Below are 16,633 nucleotides of genomic sequence, written 5' to 3'. Positions count from 1 at the left end.
AGTTCTATAGAACTGATTAAGAATTGCTTTCTTTGGGGTTCCAGATAGCATGGTACATGATAGCTGTAGAAATGTAGAGTCAATTTAAATTAAAATTCTTATTTGAAAAATTTACTTTCTGGTTTTACAAGGGAGAAATGTTCACACAGAATGAACTTGGCTTGCTGTATGGAGGAAATTTTATCAAGATACTGTTTTTTAATTTCTTGTGAAATCTATTAAAGCATGATAAAATATATTTATTATGACCTAGGGAGAGAAGAAACCATATTAAAATTTACAACAAAAATAGAAGTAAGCATTTGTGTCTGAGAAAGGATATTTGTGTGCAGGAAGCCACAGGGCTGCAAAAATAAGGGGCTGAGTCATGGAAGAAAGGCCAGGTAAATCCCTCTCACTGCAACCTGTGAAGTACAGTGATGCCGTTATAATATTATAGCTGATGGAGAAGAGACGTGAGGGGAACACTATGGCATGCTGAGTAGTGTTTTGTGACCGTGCTGCTCTCTTAATGATGGCAGTTCAATCTGATTGTTTTCAGGTATCCTTGTAATTATCCCCACCTTTTGATTATTTTATGGGGTTATATTAAGGAGGGGGGATTTCAGTTTGATTTTTTAAAAATATCATTCTAGGGTGTCTATGATCTTTTGCTGGAGAACTGGTAAATGTAGTTAGATTTTGTATGGAAAGAGCACATATGGCAAGGAGAAGCCACCCTGCTGGTATGCAAAACTGAGAAAATCGGCTTGAAAATTTTGGGCTGGTCATTATTACCCCTTCATTTGATTTACTGTAGTTGTAGTGAAAATTAAAATAATGAAAAAGAATAAGGTTGAGAATATTGTCCATATGGTTGAGAAGGATTGAGGAAGATCATAATTTAATAACATTAAAAGTTATCGCCATCAAGGCTATAACAGCAGCAATGATAGAAGGCTGGGTTTGAATTTTATCGCAACAGAACTTTTAGTCCTCTATTTTACCATGCCTCATCTCTGCAAAAATATCTTCCTACTCATGCTTTATGGTTTACTTTTAAACTTTCATCTTCAAATTTGACTCTCTACCCCTAAACGAAGCTTAAATCAGGTCAAATTTAGTGTTAACTGTAATGACTTTCTGCAATTTAATTATTTTTCTATCTGCTGAAATTATGTAAAAATAGTATTGGTTATTATTACTTTCTTGGATGTTTACATCTGTCTTTCACAAATACATACACTTCAGAATGAAAAGCTAAACCTTGACAGTGTCAGCAATTTCTATAAATGTACTTTGATCTCTGGATAAAAGAAAATTTAAGATTGTATACTAAAAAGCTATGAGCCTCTTTGGTATATCTTTAATTTTAGTATTAGAGAAAGAGAATCTTAATTGTTTCCATTGATATTTTTGCCTCAAACTCTATTGCTTTCTTTTCAGCTTGAGATACTTATGAAAAGATAATTAGGACTTCTGCTTCAGTAATGTTATGTAGACCAGCTTCTCACTGAAGACAACTAAAAACAAAATACAAAACACATGCTCTTAAAAGCATCAGAGAAGATAGTGAGAATTGCTGTGCTGACCCTGGGAGGAGAGAGGAATCCAGAAAAGTAAACCCAGCACTTGGGGTTAATTTTTCCTAGGGTGCATTTGTCAATCTGGATGATTTAGCTGAAGGGCTTAGCTAATTTTTGGCAGCTTGAAGATCTAGGGAGTAAAAATTTGGGGTCTGGAGGATAGAAGAGGTAGGGCCAAGAGCTGGGACCTCCCCACGGACTACACTGTAGAAATAAGGGTGAACTGTTAATAAACAATTGCCCAGAGTCAGAGAAGGACATGTGGTGATAGAAGCAGAGGTCAGGGTGAGGCAGCGGCTGGCTTGAAGGGGAAGGGGCCATGAGCAATGGAATATGGAAAAGGCAAGGAGTGAATTCTCCCGAGAGCCTCCAGAAGGAACACAGACCTGTAGACACCTTGATTTTAGCCCCATAAGACTCATTTCAGACTTCTGACCTCCAAAATGGTAAGAAAATTAGTGTTATGTTAAATAGCTATGTTTGTGCTAATAGTAGCAATAGGACACTAATGCAGGAATATTTTGTTAATCTTTTAGTACTTTTAGTATCCTATTAAGTCAGAAATTCAGCATTTGAATAATTATATCTCATGTTGTTATAAATAAATAAACCAATTTTCCTAGACTAGAGCTAAGCTTTGAGGATTCTGGTAGGTCCAGAAAATCTTAAACCTTGAGCTTGGATTAAGATAATTCATGATTCTAATGCTCTCAAATCCTCAAAATTTGAGCATGATAACATCCTCCTAGGTCCCAAATTATATCTATGAACTATTTAAAAATTCAGTATGCAGCAAACAATCAGAGGTAATTTGGTACATGAAGAGACAAGATACTGAGTGAGAAACAAGAAAAACAATAGGCAATAGAAGTAGACCTGCAAGGACTTCAGATGCTAGAATTATCAGCCATAGCTCGTGAAACAGTTATGCTTAAAATGTTCAAGGAGATAAAAACCAAGCTTGAAACTGAAATTAGAAACTGTAAAGGCAGCATGGCATAGTTGAACAAAACAATAAATAGAATTTCTAGAACTGAAAAATGCAAGAATTCAAGACATGTTTAATCAGTTCAGGTCTAGTTAGGAAATCAGAAACCAGTCTAGGCACTTCAAACAGAGTAAATTTAAAACAGACATTGGTTACAAATTAAAAAGGCTGGAAGAGGGAGAGAGACTGGGGCTGGATGAGAGAAAAAAAGAGGAAGGTGAGATGCTTAGAGTTCAGAAACTGCTAAGAGCCTTTGTCTGCTGTTGCACTACTGGAGATTGCTGTAATTGGTTCCAGATCTGCTCAAATGCTGCCTAGACCAGAGCTAAAAATTACTGATCTCTGGTCTGTTGAAATTTGGAATCACTCTAACCTTGCTGCCACTGGAGCAACTGCCAACAATTACCACAGTGCTAGAGCCTGTGCTACCTTCTAATCTCCCAGAAGTGCCTCCTATGGACAAACCTAACAGGAATTGAGCTGGCAAAGAAGTCTGGGAAATACAATTTGCAGAATCTCAACCTCAAGAGAACAGAGAAGACTATAGGAGCATGGGTGTGTGTGTGTGAAGTGGGGGATAAGGAGCTTAGTGCCCTTAGTAAATAACCAACATTGTCCTTTCTTTTTGCTGTTAAGCATCCACACACATCCTTCTACCCATATTTAAATTTAAGTTTTTATGCAGCAATAATGGTTTTATGCTTCTGTCTATTCAGATTTGACATCTTTTATACAAGAAGAAACTCACCTTTTCTCCAAAAAGGGGAGAAACAAAGTCCCACCAGTTACTATTATCCTTATTGGTGTTAATTCTTCTAGTTTAGTCACAATCCCATCTGGGTATTCAGTATCCTGAAGGTTAAATTGTGAAGTTCACTACCACCGACACTCCTTGCATAGCATGATAGCGGGAAGGAGGAAGGAAAAAAATAGTTACTGTATACAAATATTTACAGAACATGCAATGAAGCAAATTTGCGTAACTACTTTGGTCATTGTTTCTATAACTTGTCACAAAGCTATAGTTGATATTTGTAACTTCTTCCTCTATTTGATTTTTCTTCACTCCTGGACAGCACTTCAGCTGGTCAGGGTTCTTTACCTAGTAGGGTAGCTGAATTTTCATTCTGGGTGTGTCTGAGTCCTTAGTTGGGTTGTTTATTAACTTTCACTATTAAATGAGAGAGGCAAACCAGAGAATCCCCTGGGTTCCTGACTTAGTCCTATTTGACCCCATTGTGTAGCAGCAACACAATCTCACTGTAATAATCTAGATCAATCACTCCAGCCAATACAGGAACCTCTCTCTTTGCTTGTTGGTTTAGTGTCATATGAAGCCTAATATATCTGGCTGCCAGTCTCAACTTCCAATTCATTTGAACCATTTTATGTGCCTGGTAGAAGCATTCTTTCCTTGTGAATAAGACCTGTAAACTAGCAAAGTCCAAGGTTACAGGGATGAGAATAAAAATTCTGTGAGAAAGTTATTAAGTGTAATACTGAGAGGAATCAGTCTTGTTTTTATCCCTTGATTTCTTTTTTTTTTTTTGAGACAGAGTCTCACTCTGTTGCCCAGGCTGGAGTGCCGTGGCATCAGCCTAGCTCAGAGCAACCTCAAACTCCTGGGCTCAAGCAATCCTCCTGCCTCAGCTTCCCGAGTAGCTGGGACTACAGGCATGTACCACCATGCCTGGCTAATTTTTTCTATATATATTTTTAGTTGTCCATATAATTTCTTTTCTATTTTTAGTGGAGATGGGGTCTTGCTCTTGCTGAGGCTGGTCTCGAACTCCTGAGCTCAAACAATCCACCTCCCTCAGCCTCCCAGAGTGCTAGGATTACAAGCATGAGCCACTGTGCTGGGCCTGAAATAAGTTTCTTATTTAGAAGTTATATTGTGAGGGATACCATGTCTGTAAGATCATAGTTGGTAGTTTTATAGGAAGGGATTTCAGATTCATACCCAGAAGAAGTGTCTACTTAGTGAGGTCAAATTGCTGGCCTTTCCATTAGAGAAGGCATCCAGTGTAATTAACCAGCTACCAGGTAGCCGTTGTTTCCCAGGAAGTGAGGCCCTCTTGGTGGCTCAGTATTGGTTTTTGTTCTGACCGGGTTAGGTACTCAGCAGTGACAGTTGCAAAATAAACATTGATGAGAGGAACTTCATGTTGTTGTGTCCATGAAGAACCTCCATCCCCACTGCCATATTTACTTTGTACATGAGTCCACTGAGAAGGAGAAGGAGGATGAGTCAGCTCATCCATTTGATTAATGAAGGCCTTCTCTGCAGTGGTTGCCCTTTGATAAACATCACATGGGACACAAGTATTTTCACATTTTGTGCTTATCCTGAGAGTCCATTCATATACCTCTGCCCCAGTTTTCCTTGTCATTAGTCCTCTTATCTTGTTCTTTCAAAGTCCCTTTCTACCTGGCCAACCTGTTAGGCATTGCCCATGAAGCACTGTAAATCTACACCTCTGGGTATCTCTTTACCTAAAGTAGACAACCAGAAGTACTGCTCGAAGTTCTGCCCACTGAGTAGATTTCACCTCTGTATTTCAGTCCTAAAGTAAGATATAGTCCTGAAATTAAAATGTATGGCTGTACTTGCTTCTAGTGGTCTTTGAAAATTGATACAGAGTAAAAAGCATTTGCCAGATTAAGAGCTAGATACTGATATCCAGAGCTGTGGTGATTTGCTCCAGTATAAGACTGCATTTGGAAGAGCAGCTATAATTAGAATCACCACCTACTTAAATTGGTTACTCTACAGTCATTTTCTAAGATGCATCTGCTTCTGCGCAAGCCCAATAGGTGAGTTAAATGAGGAAGTTATAGGAATCACACTTGGCAAGAACAGTCTTTTCAACACATGGTTTGGAACAATTAAATTTTGCCTCTACTTTGGATACCCTAGATTAATTTCAGGTGGATATCAGAACTAAGTGTAAAACTCAAAAATATTTTAGGAGAAAATATAGAACAATATTTTCTTGACTTTTGGGTCCTAATCTTAACACATTGACTGCCACACAAAAAACCCAGAAACTTTGCCTTGAGGCCACAGTGTTTTATTACGAAAATAGAACAAAAACTTTGAGTATAATTTAAAGGTAAACATAAATAGAAAAACAAAATTTATTCACTTCTATTCATTTAATCCACATTTTTAGAATTAAATTGTCAATATTTGTTGTAGCAATAAGAACACCAAGAAATGAGATTTATATATGTGCTTCATGTGGCCCCGGGGTCAAAACTAGAGTGAGTTAGGTACAACTCTCATGGTAGTTAATGTGTTAAACAGGACACAAAAATAATAATCTTTACAGAAAATACTGATAAATTGTACTACATCAAAATTAAGAACCAACTGTTCATCAAAAGATATCACTAAAGATAATAAAAATGTGAAACACAGAATGGGTGAAGGTTTTTGAGCACATTTAATTCATATAGGTTTAATCTCCAGAATATTACTAAGAAATAGACAACCTAATAGAAAAATGGGCATAAGAATCTTGAACACATATTTCACAACTGAGAGTATGCAAATGGATAAAAATATGCATAATAGTGCTCAACCTCATTAGTAATCAGGGGAAATGCAGATTAAAACCACAATAAGATACCATTAGTCACCCACTAGAATAACTAAAATTTGAAAGATGGATAATAGCAGGAGTTGGCAAAGAAGGGGGGCAATGGCAGTTGGTGGGAGTACACATTGACCCAGCTGCTTTGAGCAAACAGTTTGGCATTATCTAGAAGAACTGAAGATTCCAAACACTATAACCCAGATATTCTGCTTCTAGGTATATACCTTACAAAAATGTGTGCATATATGTAGGAAGTTACATGTACAAGTATACATATGTTTATAACATTATTTTTAATAGTACAAATGGAGCACCCCAAATATCCATTAATATAGAATGGACAAGTAAAATGTGGTTTTTTCATACAATGGAATACTATTATATAGCAAACTAAATGAGTGAATTACAGCCACATAGCACAGCATGGATTAATCTTAAAAAAAAACTCAATATTGAACCAAATGAAGTAAACATAAACAATTTGTACTGTATGATTCCAAAAGTTCAAGAGCAGGCAAAATGATGCGAAATTAGGGATGCATATTTAAGTGCTAAAACTAAAGATAAGCAAGGAAGTTATTATAATAAAAGTCAGGAGAGCAGTTACTTGTAGGGGTAGGGATGGCATTGTAGTTGGAAAGAGGCATGGCAAGGGTTTTTTTTTTTTTTGGGAGATGGCTACATCCTATTTCCTGATCAGGGTGCTAGTTTCTCAGATGTGTTGTTTATAATAATTCATTAAGCTATATAGGTACTTTAATATATATTTCTATATTTCTTCCCCCGTAAATGTAGCCTTGACTTAATGTCAGAGTTGTTACAATATTTTTGGTAAATAAGAAAAAATATTGATGATAATTCTTAAATCTTTGTAATTAATAGTAATTTCTCAATCCTGAAATTTGGCTCAACCACAGACAAAATTGCAGGGTAGATGCAGAAAGGTAGGCTATTTTAAGTAGGGAAATTTTCTCTAAGGAGTTGATATTTGAACCAATACATGAATGAAAGGGACCAACCACAGCAAGAAGAGCAAAGTTGGATGAAGACAATTTGGTTTAAACTTGGTTGGATTGTGTAATATCAGTTACTGGTTTTTCATCTAGTATTAGTTTGGTAAGCCGTGGACTAAGTAGTTTTTGAAATGTTTGTATGCACTTTTGAGAAACATTTTTTAAAACTTTTTATTGATACATAATAATTGTACATATTCATGGAGTACACATTATATTTTGATACAAGCATATAACATATAATGATCAAATCAGGGTAATTGGGACATGATTCACCTGAAACATTTATCATTGCTTTATGTTGGGAACATCTGAAAACTTCTAGCTATTCTGAAATATAATAAATTATTGTTAACTATAGTTGCCCTATTGCACTGTTGAACACTAGAACTTTTTTCTTCTATTTAACAGAGTTACCCCATCACCAACACCTCTTCATTACCCCTTCCCACCACACTTACCAACGTCTAGTAGCCACCATTCTATTCACTACCTCCTTGAGATCAATTTTTTTTTAGGTCCCATATATGAATGTGAAAATGCAATATTTATCTTTCTGTGCCTGGTTTATTTCACTTAAAGTAATGTCCTCCAGATCCATCCATGTTTCTGCAAATGACAAAATTTCCTTCTTTTTCATGGCTAAATAATATTCCATTGTGTACATGCACCACATCTTTTTTATCCATTCGTCCTTGATAAACACTTAAGCTGATTCCACAGTTTAGCCATTGTGAATAATGCTGCAATAAACACTGAAGTGCATATATCTCCTGGTTACATTTTATGCCTTTGCCTCACCCAAGTGAGGTTTAGAGGCATGCCCTTCCCCTCTACAATGCTCACCATGTCTGTGACCATTAGTTGTGAGTTTACCACCCCCCAACTTCTAATCCCTGGAGAATATTACAACAATGTGATGAGAAACACTTTTGAAATATATATACACACACGAGGTCTCCTGTACCCTTGCTACTCAAGGGGTTCATGGACTGGCATCTTCTGTTGTTAGAAATATAGAATTTCACATGCTATCCCAGACCCACTGAATTAGAATCTGCAATTTAACAAGATTCTCCAGTGGTTTGTGTGCACGTTAAAGTTTGAAACTCTGTCCTGTGATCATATGTTCCTAAAAATATGTGAGGAGATCGAATGTGAAAAGTTGAACAACAGACATACATGTTGTAAGGGGCATTCCAGTCCCAGAAAGCTAAAAGTATTATAAAATGTCAGATTGCCTATCAAACAATATTTGATCAGATGTTTTTAGCATGCTTACATATTTTTAATTTTGTTCTTTGTCTCATAATTGAATGCTGAAAAGAGTAAAGATCAGTGATCGTATAACAGAAGTCATACATCTATCTTTCTTAGCATGCCAAATGATCTCCTTCTTATCTCAATTACACTTTTAATAAGACCTTTGTTAGCACTATTTTTGACCCTTTAATTTGCTGTTTCCACCTATTTTTATATAAAAGGGAAAATATAACATTCAAACAATTGCACAAATACAGCTATATAAGATGAAGATGCTGTTGAAATTTTAGAATTATGATGTGATAGCTTGATTTGTCAGTTGATGCACAAAAGTCTAAATTTGATAAATAAAAAAAAATTTTAAGTTTTTGCTGTTATAAATTGCATAGGGCAGGAAAATGAATTTGAAATAAAAAGAATCAAAAATAGGAGCAATCCCTGCATATTATGAAAAACAAACAAAAATGTGTAAAGTTTGCAAAACTGCCGATGATGCATAAAAATTATTATACCAAGAAGTAAAAAAAGTTGGGGAATGGAATCTTTATTTGTGACCAGTTTGTCCTTTCAATTAATTTGATGCCTCAATCAGTTTGCTTTCCACCATTTGGTTTTTGACCAGATTACTTTTTTTTTCCAAATAACCTGGATCATGGGTTTCAATTTCTTCAGCTCGCTTGAAGTTATGTTGCTTTATTCTTTCCATCCCTATTGTATTAGTCAGGGTTCTTCAGAGAAAAAGAACCAATAGGATATGTGTGTGTGTGTGTGTGTGTGTGTGTGTACATACAAACAAATATGTATACACATAAGAGAAAGAAAGAGAGATTTATTTCAAGGAATGGGCTCAGGCAATTATGGAGTCTGGTAAGTCCAAGATCTCGAGGGTGGTTTGGTATGCCGGAGATTCAAAAGGAGCGATGTTGCAGTTCAAGGCTGTCAGGCTGCGCACCCAGGGAAAAGCTAATGTTGCAAGTGAAGTCTGAAGGCAATCTGCTGGCAGAAATCCCCGTTGCTCTGGGGAGGGCCAGCCTTTTGTTCTACTCAGGACTTCGACTGATTGACTGAAGCCCACCCACACTGTTGCCACATGAAGAGCAATCTGCTTTACTCAAAGTCCTCAGATTTAAATGTAAATCTCATCCAAAACATCCTCACAGAAACATCCAGAATAATGTTTGACTAAGTATCTGGCCTATCCAAATTGCCACATAAAATTAACCATCACATCTTTCAAGAAATATCCTGTCAGTAGCTTTGCTTTTAGAGGTGAGGAATGTGGCTTTCAGTTCATATCTGCTTAACTCATGTTTTTACCACTGTAACACATTAAATACTGATATGGATTTGTAGTAGCATTGGTAAGAAGGATACTGTTTACAAAATAAGTTAACAACTTGACAAACTGCAGTTTATTTTGGCTTGAATGTCTCCTCTGGAGTCAGAACTGGCCATAGTAACAGATTCGACAAAAAGCCACATTTCTGCTAGCCTGGGAGTATAAAAAATGTGAACTCAAGGACAGGTATTGATTTTTTTAAAAAAGTGAACTCATCTGCTTTGGGGTATCTTTCCAAAGCTCTAAACTTGTGTCTGCTCAGTTCATTGTTGGCAAGACATCCTGAAGGTGGTTACTAGGAGGGAATTCAGGAATTTTGCTCTCTTCTGTGTGAGCCTCCGCCTGGTGCATTTCTGGTGTGTCTGACAATGCTGCTCCTCCAAGGCAGGCTTAAGCTATGTTAGTGTTTAGCAATAGACCTTTTATGCAACTAAGAAAGCTGTTCTGCAAAGCGCTAGTGATTTACCAAAATTCCATGCATGAATTTCTTTATTACTTGAGAATTCCATCCATTGCCATAGATTTCAATGCCCCCCTGTGTAATTGAGGCTCAGATTTACACTTCAGGTCTTGACCTCTCTCCTGAACTCTAAACCCCCATTTCTAACTCTCTGCTTCACATCACAACCTGGATATCCTGCCAACACCTTAAATCCATCATGTTTAAAACAAAGTCATTAATGATCTCATTTTGTTGTTGTGGATAGCATTGACATTACTATTAAGCTACCAGGATTAACCTTGAATTTTTCTTTGACTCCTTCCTTTCTCTCTTATATCTGAGAAACTGCCAAGTCTAGTCCCCAGTCATGCTTACATTCACCCATCTTTTCTGTTCTCATGGAAAAGAACCACTGTATGTAAGGTTCTTTGTTTTTCTGGCCAGAACTGTTGGAAATCTCTAAACTGGCCCTCTTGCCTGTTTTCTCCTTCTAGCCTATCCTATACATGATGACAGCAGATAATTCCTCATCTAAAACTCTTGGGGTTAAAAGTGTTTTAGAATGCAGATTTTTCTTTTTCATTTTTGCAGTTTTAGAAAGGTAATATAATTGTACCGTGTATTACAAAATCTGCCTAATGGGGGCTGGGGAAACATCCTGTAATCAAACACTTATTTCTACAGTGAAATGTATGCATATTCACACTAAGATAAATAGAGAGTATAAACAGTTTTACATTGATTCAGATTAAACTTTGATGTCAAATGAATTCAGATCAGATTGGTTTTCTCTCCAAATAAGTGACCAGAAAAAAAATCCATATTTTTTGTTTTTAGAACTTTTTGGATTTTGAAATTGTGCATATAGGATGATAGACTTGGAACAGATCAATCTTCAAGTAATCATATCACTCCTATTTCCTACTGGATTTGTTGTGAACTCTTCACTCTGGTATTTTCAAATGCCTTCTCAATTTGACTCCAAACCATTATTTTCTGCTTTTATCTTCCACTGATTCTCTACATATCCTTTTTGCCTCAGCCAAATTGGATAACTATTGCTTATTTTTCCTTCTTCTTTATATATGTTCACCCTTCTTGAAATATTGTTTCTTCTTGTCTATTCTTCTGCTGTCTGTTGATGTCTTTTCTATATTTCCAGGCCTTTTTCCTCTATAATCTACTTGATCCCCATTTTTAGATCAGTAATTGTTTTCTGGTCTGAATTCTTATAGCAAGCTTCGGTTTTTCCAGATGTACAATCAGACTAATATATCACTTTCTTAGACTTCTCACTAGATTAAGTAACGTACAAATGCACCTAAGATAGTGTCCGACACATGGTAGGAACTCAACTGACATTAGTTCTTCACTGTTCCTTTTCCCCTCCTTCCTTCCCTTTTCTTAGTATATACTGTACTTTGCTGTAGTTTTAAATGTACTCTGTTCTTCTCATTACTATACTAGAAGTTTTTTGAGGTTAGACTCTTGCTTATTGGAAGCTCAGTAAATATTGAGTTATGTAAAATGAATACAAATATTGTTACTAGGGAAATTTCAACTCTTCCTCTGGATTCTGGAAAGACACTGGTTTGTGTACGTACGAATGTTCATCAAAAAACTCAGATAAAACAAAACAAAACCTATGATCCCAAATATAAGTTCAGTCTGTAAAATTTCTATCAGTAATATTCTAACTGGTAAAGATCACTCAGTATGACCTCCCATATACTTCCTCCAGTTCAACTACTCTCTGTACTATTATTCCCTTCTGGTAGTCTTTTTCAAGGTAAGACCTTTTACCTATATACTTGATTCCATCGTCTGTCTTCTGTGGGATTCTATAAGATTAATTATCTCTTGGATTTTTAATCTTGAATAATAAAATGATCAAATTATCCCTTTTATAAATAGCATCCTCTCTTAATTTTGATTCCCACTTACTTTGTTTTGTTTGTTGAGTGCAAATCTATTGTTATTATGTAATCACCCCCCTACCTCTTTACAAGATTATGTTATAGCACTCTTACAAAAATCAACAAAATATAATTATACAGCTTAAAAAATTATTATCAAGTGAAATCTGTACACTCACCACCTGTTCAAAAAATATTCCCTGAGTTGATCACTATTTGGGTGTTTATGACAATCGCTTCCTTGTTATTCTTTTTCTGTTTACTACCTAAATATGCTAACAGTATATAAAGTTTAGTTTTACTTGATTTTGAACTTTATGTAATAAAGTCTGACTTTTCTGCTCAGTCTTACATTTGTGAGATTCATCATTTTATTGGCATAGCTATTAATATAAGCCATTCTTTCATTGCTGCATGGCATTCCATTATATTTATATACCACAATTTATTTATCTGTTCTACTGTGGATGGCTATTGGGATTGTTTTAACATTTTTGCTATTACAATGATGCTGCAATAAATGTTCTTGTATGTGTCTCTGGGTACATGTAAGTATGCATGATTCTTGAGTACACAACTAGCAGTGTAATTATTAGGTTTTAGTGTTTGCGTATCTTCAGCTTTACTAGATAATGCTAAACTCTTTTCCCAAGTGGCTGGGGCAAAATGAACAGTTCTGCCAGCTGTACATGAGAGCTCCCATTGCTCCAGATTCATGCCAGCACTTGACACTGAGGGTTTTTTTAATTTTAGTAATTCTGGTATGTGTCTAGTGGTCCTAGATACCATAAGGTGAAGGGCAGAATACATCTGATTTCTTTATAGTTAGAACTTTGTTCTAGGCTCTCAAGTATGAAGTTATTCATACCTATTGATAAATCATCCATGTATCTCTCTCTATATATAAACCCACTCCATGTACAAGGGAGCATCTCAGTTAAGTTTGGATGAATGAGGTTTCCCCGTGATCCAAAGGTCAGTTCTAATTAGCAAGGCCCTTTTGGAGATGAAAATATTTTAAAATGTTTCTCAGTCATCTGATAAGCAGAGTAGATTGAACATAATCTAAGTTCAGTGCACTGGGGTTGGCATTCACAGCCTGATTCCACCCTGCTGTGACACAAGGAAGCTCTCTCTAGGTCTAGCCAAGTAGAAGAACCTTAGCTTCTACTTTTTTTTTTTTTTTGAGACAGAGTCTCACTCTGTCACCCTGGCCAGAGTGCCATGGTGTCAGCCTAGCTCACAGCAACCTCCAACTCCTGGGCTCAAGCAATCCTTCTGCCTCAGCCTCCCGAGTAGCTGGGACTACAGGCATGTGCCACCATGCCCGGCTAATTTTTTTGTGCATATATTTTTAGATGTCCATATAACTTCTTTCTATTTTTAGTAGAGACGGGGTCTCGCTCTTGCTCAGGCTGGTCTCGAACTCCTGACCTCGAGCGATCTACCTGCCTCAGCCTCCCAGAGTGCTAGGATTATTTTACAGGCATGAGCCACCGTGCCAGGCCTGCTTCTACTTCTTGTGAATGACCCCATCACTGTCATGTCCCAGAAGGTCTTTGTCCCTCTCTCTTCCTTTTGCCACCTCTGCTTCATTTCCCCTCTCACTTTTTTCCTACTCACCATTCTTAGTGCTTCGTTTGATCTCTGCCCTTGCAGAGATTGGCTGCTTATTGATTTCTTTCCTCTTCTCTCTTCTTTGCTGTCTCTTCTCTCCTGTCTTATCCGCTTCTTCCAAATGTTATGATTTTATGGTAGCAGGACTTAGCTTTTATAGCTATCATCACCAATGAGAGTGATTCTTTTCAATCAGTACAACCCATCACCATGTGTCGTCTTGAATTTCACCTCCAGAGATCAGTACCTCCCTCACGAGGCCGCTGTTTATCCTTTTCATTATTTCCAGTGGTACTCACACCCGCAGGCTTAAAAAATTGTTTTTAGGTTCATGGTTTGTTCCCGAAGGTTGACACTACTTGACTGCTTAGGTACGATGACTTCTCCGTATTTGGTACCACACTTAACTAGAAAGAACTAAAAAGATGGTCTAATCTAGCTTTTTGTTTTTTTTTTAAGTGGGGATAGTGAAGTAAGTTACTAACCCAAGACTACTCATCCATCTGGTAGCAAAACCAGGACTAGGACACAGGTCTATAAAACTACATTTGGGAGATAATTCTATTAGATCTTTAGTCCTATATGTAGTGCCAGGAGAACTCAAGGAGCCAGGGAACAGTTGTCTGATAGTTCCAGCCTTCTAGGGAAAATATCTGCTCTGTTCTGTTCTGGCACATTAGTGAGGAGAGATGATTTCTTTCATTCTTGGATTGTAAAATTATCCCTAAATTTATACTCATAGTAAATTCATAGGGTTTCCTCACAAATAAAAGCTATTTTCTTATAATTGCAATTGTTTATATATGAATAGAACATATAATACTTGATGCCTAAAACTTGTTATACTTCTTGTTTCATACGTATTGGGTGTTTTCCTGTGGTCCCCAACCCCTGGGCTGCGGAGCAGTATCAGTCCGTGGCCTGTTAGGGACCGGGCCGCACAGCTCCACTGCGCCCACTCCCCATGAAAAAATTATCTTCCATGAAACTTAGGAAACGGCGAGGGGGGGGGGCGGTGTGGGGAATACTTGCACCGCAGGAGGTGTGTGGCTGGTTTCATTTGTATTTACGGCATCACTGCTTGAGCTCCCCCAACCCCCAGGTCTGTGGAAAAATTGTCTTTTTTTTTTTTGCAATTGCCTTCGGATTTATTTTATTTTATTTTTATTTCAGCTTATTATGGGAGTACAAAAGTTCAGGTTATATATATTGCCCATTCCCCCCCATCCCCCCCGAGTCTGAGCTTCAAGTGTGTACCTACATGATGAGTGTGATGTGCACTATCTAGGGAATGGACACGCTTGAAAAATTGTCTTCCATGAAACTGGTTCCTGGTGCCAAAAAGGTTGGGGACCCCTGTTTTAAATGACCACATGTCTCTTTTGGTTTGAGAGTAAGCAATCTGTATATCACAAAATCTTACACTTACTTAAAAGAACCTTAATTTTAATTATAATATTTTTCTGTTAGAGAAATGAAAATACAATACAAATCTCCTTTTGAGCTGCATTTATGCATTTCATTTTATCTAGAAAAAATAGAATCTGAGACCTAGAAAGAAATTTAGAGATATTTTAGTCCCAGTTTGCACCCAGTGGAGTAATTTTTAAAAATTATAACTGTGATAGACATCCAACCTGTGCTTGAAAACCTCCAGAGATCAGTACACCCTCAAGAGGCAGCTGTTATTATTACTGGAAAGCACAAGAGATAATAAGCTCTTTCTTGCATTGAATCAAAATCTGCTTTCCTTAACTTACAGCTTTTTATCCTGGTTCTGGCCTCTGGAGCAAGACAGAATTAGTATACTCTTCTCTCCATGACAGCTTTTCAAATATTTGAAAGCAGATATTATGCCTTTCCTTATTCTTCACCTCCCCAAGTTGCTTGAATAATTTATCAAAAATTATAGCTTCTCCCATTCACCTGGACATTTGCCTTTCATTACATTCTAATTGGTCAATGTCCCTCTTAAAATGTGGCATACAGAATTGAATTCCATGTTATAGATGTGGTTTAACTAGCCAGAAATACAATAGAACTGTCACGGGTAGTGATCTGTGGGTAGTAATTTCTCAGGGAAGCTTTACCCTTCAGATAGACTAAGTCCCTTAAAAGAAGTGGGCTTGTAGGAAAACACTCGGGAAATTGTAAAGTGCTTTATAAACGAAATAAATTGTTATATCTCATCTTAAGACATGAAAATACAACAAATAATTAAAGAATGTATTTTTTTACATATTCTTTTACACCGCTTTACACAGTGCAGATTTTAACCTTTGAGTCTGCAGAGTTAGTAAAAAAGCTGGTATTTCTTTTCTTGGAAAAAGGATGAAAACACTTTTAATCTCAGCCATTATTCTGGGGTCCTAGGCCCTTTCTGAGTTGAACAAATTTTACATAATCTAGTACTTTTTGGAACATGATTTTTTTTGAAGCAAATGATAAATGTTATTTTATTTTTTACCTATATATACTTATTTAATGAGGTAATAGCAAGATCTCCCACTGATAAGACATTTTAATAAACAGAACCATTCACATTTGATGTAGAGTTTTAGGTACATAATCTGTATTTTCTCCATTTTAAAGTAAATGTAAACTTTTCTGATTTTAACTAATGTAGAGTAGAATAGGAACCTGACCTGAATGTGGTTTAATGTTGTTATCTAACCATTCATTCATTCTCAGTAGCTTATTGAGTATTGAATACATGTTAAGGACTTGAAAAAGGCATTAATAAATTGTCCTTCATTCTTCATCAACTCTAAAGAAGTTTTGAAAAGAATAACCTTTTTCTAATGTGCTTGGCATGAATTTATACCCTAAACATTCTGATTAAGGATTCTAACATTCTAATGGTGGTTTATAATTGGCAAATACAACTG

Source organism: Lemur catta, chromosome 3 (genome assembly GCF_020740605.2).
Source record: "Lemur catta isolate mLemCat1 chromosome 3, mLemCat1.pri, whole genome shotgun sequence".
NCBI lineage: Eukaryota > Metazoa > Chordata > Mammalia > Primates > Lemuridae > Lemur > Lemur catta.
The sequence above is the reverse complement of the archived record's forward strand: the minus strand, read 5'-3'. Positions refer to the sequence as shown.